Genomic DNA, 4363 nt, shown 5'->3' with positions numbered 1-4363 from the left:
CGCTAGACAACGCTCCCCATGAGCAGAGACCATCACAGGCATCCATCCATCTTAGAAAATATGCAGAGGATGTAGGGGAGTAGCCAAAAAGGTGCTGTTTGGACCCAGCCTGCTCTATTCTGGTGCGTTGCACATAAGGGTAGCCGCTGAGTGTGTGGTGTCACCCAGCCTATTGTGTTCAGGGACATATAAGGGGTCAGCTGAGAGTGTTGATAGCCCGGTCCGCTCAGACGCACTAAGTTGAGCTGAACTGTGTATGTGTGTGTGTGTGTATTTGTGGGGGGGGGGTTGAATCTGGTGCTGGAGGAACCCAGCCCTGAAAATCTTAGGTCCTGCAGGATAGCTCCATTGGGAGGAGGCTTGTAGCCCTATAAACACACAAATAACACAAGCAGTACATTAGTAGAATCACACCCCTAGAATCACACCCCCCTTCCAGGAAGGTAACCCTAATAAATGAGCATACCCCAAGGTGAAGGGCAAATCTGGTTACAAATTGGTGGAGAATGCGGGCAGCACGTGATCTTAATCACGGGGTAATTGTTGAGTAGTTGCTGCAGAGTGGGGAAACTGAGGCACAGAACAGAGCAAGCTTTTTCTCCCTTTTTTCTACCAAACCTAGCTTATTTAGTGAGGTCTCTCTCTCCCCCCTCTCAAAATTCTTAGTAACCTGTAATTTGTAAGTGGGTAAACTGAGGCACAGATCTGAGCAAGTTTTTTTTTTTCTCCTTTTTTTTTTACCAGACCAAGCTCCTTTAGCAAGGTCTCTCTCTCTCTGTCTCTCTCTCTCTCTTCCAGAAAATACTTAGTAAACTCCTGTAACTTTTAAGTAAGAATTGTGCATTAGAAATACGATTTTAGAGCAATACCGTTTAGTGTGATAAGGAAAGTAGAGATGGCTGGAAAACTCCCTTGACTGCTCGCTTGAGACAGGAGAAAACCAGCAGGCTAGAAAGATGGGTAATGAAGCAAGGGAAATGTCTCTGGGAAAGAGGGTGCTTCCAGGGTGAGAATCCCCTGACTGAGGCAGGTCTAAGCTTTGAAGAGTACTGCACAACCATTAAGCCACGTGGTAGTGTAAAGGATGCAGCTGCAGCATGGGCACTATTTTATGCATGTTTGGACTTGGTTGAAATGGTAAAGGGAATGCAGGAACTGGAACTTGAGAAAAAGCAGTTGCAACAGCGTTTGGAGAAATGTGAGACAGATGGGTGTGAATTTCTAGCAGAAAAGCTTAAAATGGTTACTATACTAAGAGATATGCAAGAGGAAAGAGACAAAGCCAACACTAATGCAGAGCAGTATAGGAAAGAGTTAACACACACAAAAGTGTTGGTAGAAGAAGCCAGAGCAGCAACTCGCTTCTTGGCAGATGAGAACAAAGCAGCCAAGACAGCAGCAAGTCACCAGGGGTGTGAGGCAGAGATCAGTAACCTGCGTGCCCAGCTTAGAGCCCATAAGGGGGTGGTAGCAGCAGTAAGGATAAGAGAGGATTGTGACTTTGGGCACCCTGGGAAAATAGAAATACCCCCTGATGCTGTCCCCACAAGCCCATTCAACCCCAATTGGCCCCATGTGCATAATGTTGCCCCGGTGTCCACAAGGGAGGTTAAACACCTAGTGGCAGGAGCTGATCTCCCCACTACAGAGATGGTCACAGACATGGTGAGATGGTCTCCCAGTCAAGCCAAGGCTATTGCTGAGAGATTGGGACCATTGAATCGTGACACTGCTGTTGCATGGCTGGCTCGCATTTGGCAAATGTACCCCTCTGCTGATGGCATGGACTTAACCCAATTGGCTCAGTTATGCGCCTCCCCTTGTGATGCAGATGCTCTGGACATAGGCATAGGCTCTTGGGAGCGGACTGTCACTGGACTCCGGGAATGGATGATAAGTGCTCTTAAAATATTACTGCCTGCTTCTTCCCTTAAGAAACTGTATATAATGGAAGAGCAGAAACTAGGAGAGGCCCCAGAAGCTTACCTAATTTGGAAAAAAATGCTGGCATCTCTCTCTGATTCTTTACCCCAGACAGAAGAGGGTGGGATTATTTCTTTCCATTATCAGGGACCTGAATTTGTGCAGAACACCTATGCAGGGTTAAATTCTCAGACCAAACTGACCATGGGGGCAGTGAATTTAGAGCACCTCACCTGGCCTGAACTAGTAGCAAAAATAAAACAGGCAGGAGATCTGCTGAGAGAGACTGGGGCTTTAAAAAGACCAACCAGCACAAGGACTATCTCAGAGCCTGTGCAGGCGATCACCTTTGCAAATAATGGCCCTCACTCTACCAATCACACTCCCCACTCTAGCCCCCCCACATCTCACAACCCTGGGTCACGCCAACCCAAGGAAACACTTAGAAGTATATTTTGGAAGGAGCTGGTAAACTTAGGGGAGGATATGGAAAAATATGATCGCCAGCCCCTTAGTATCCTGACTAATGCTTTGTCTCAGGCCATGCAAAGAAATGAGTTAATGCAGGGGGCCACCCCTCGGCCCACCGCCCCAGTACGGAGTGCATCCCCCATGCCCACTCCCTGTCAACGCCAGACCCCTGCCTCTTCTCCTGAATTGAGGCTCCCAAGGGAATCTGCTGATCAATAGGGGTGCCCGGTTCCCCATGGGCCTCCCCAGCTAATCACAAGACTTCATTGTGATGTTTGGAGGAGACCCACTGTGAGGGCTACAGTGGGGAACCAAGGGATTTTAGCCCAGTTGTTAGTGGACACTGAAGCATCTGTAGATATTCTAAGTCCCCAGTGGATCTCCGGAGGGAGACCCACTACTAAACAGGTTCAGCTCAGCGCGTATGGGGGAGAAATTCAGGAAGCCCCAGTTTGTCAGGATGTGTCCTTGCAAATTGACAGACTACAGGGACGAATGGAATGCTGTGCTCACGAGGGAAATGAAAAAGGAATCCTGGGAGTTCCCTTCCTCCGAGCAGTTCAGCCAACTCTGGATCTAGCTACAGGCGTGTTATGGAAATTAGAGGGGGGGCCAGCAGAGATGTCAACTGTGCATCATTGTGCTGCTATAAAGGCACCCACAGCCACCCTAACCTCTGGTAATGATCCCTGTGTACAAGAACTTCCCAGTATATGGACTAAAAATAAGACAGAGTGTGGGAAAATAAATGCCGAGGTTTTGATTGAAGGAAAAGATCCCCCTCCTCAAAGACAATGTAAGTACCCAGCTGCTGCTGAGGAAGGCATTAAGGATACTATGGACTGTCTCTTGGAGCAAAAGGTGCTCGTACCTATGCAAAGCATTTGCAATTCACCCCTATGGCCAGTCCTTAAGAAGGACGTGGCCACCTACAGGAAGTTTTCAGCAAAGGAGCACTCTTTAACACACACCTGGGATGGCTCCTGCAGTATTATGGACCTGGTCAGCCCCACTGTTTTTCAGGATGAAATCCTGAATGAAAAAGGTGGGAAACCTTGGCAAAAATGGTTTCATTCCTCACAGCTTAAGGAATGGAAGGGTAAACCACCCGACCCCCAAGAAATGTTCCTAAATGGAAAAGGTGAATGGAAGGGTAAACCACCCGATTGTTATAGACAGTCTTCTCCATCCTGCCAGCCACCCTTCTTGACTAGCAAGAAGGAACGGCTTTGTGCCATTGGAAAATACGCGTCGGATGGGCTTGTCTGTGCCTACCCCGATGTTGCGGCAGGAAAAGGCCAGAAAAGTCCTTTGACTTCTTATGGCCACCCTCTTGTAGGTCATTACTCCATTCATGTCCTGCACTGTTGGTCCCAGATTCTCCCAGTATATACGGGGGGAGTGTGGGAGTTTGTCTTTCTCTTCTCTGCCCCTCACAGGTCCCAGATACGAGCCATGACATCCCACTGCTGCACCAAAGCCCTGCTGTTCATAGGTGTTTGGGGTCTCATGCTGTCCAGGCTCTATGCTAAACCAGTGATCCCTCTGCACCTCTGGAGGTGTTTGCCAGCTGGAACTCAGGAGGTAAAATTGCTGTGCCACATGCATGGACTCTATGGGAATGGAAGCAATCCCCTGGCCCTACAGCGTCACTACCAGTTCTATGCTGCTGACAACTCCTCGGGCTGCCCCTGGCAAACTGTTGCCAACTGCACACAGAGGGCCACTGGGGAGCCACTCAAGTTTTGTTATGACACTAAGGCCAGACCAGACTCCATCCCCTTCTTCTGTAAACCAGTGTGGACTCAAGAGAGATGGACACCATTGAAAGCAAACAGTGACAGACGCAGTGAAGGGTGCATGCTAGCCCTGGTTTCCTCTGCTGTTTGGAGAGCGACCATGCCCCTACGTGTCGTCATTGTTGTAGGAACTCAGATGCCTCCACTGCCAGGCGATGAACTGCAGCTGT

The sequence above is a fragment of the Emydura macquarii genome, unplaced genomic scaffold (genome assembly GCF_026122565.2).
Source record: "Emydura macquarii macquarii isolate MOO-44397 ecotype Brisbane River unplaced genomic scaffold, CSIRO-AGI_Emac_v2 contig_1983, whole genome shotgun sequence".
Taxonomy (NCBI): Eukaryota; Metazoa; Chordata; order Testudines; family Chelidae; genus Emydura; species Emydura macquarii.
Note: the sequence above shows the minus strand (reverse complement) of the source record.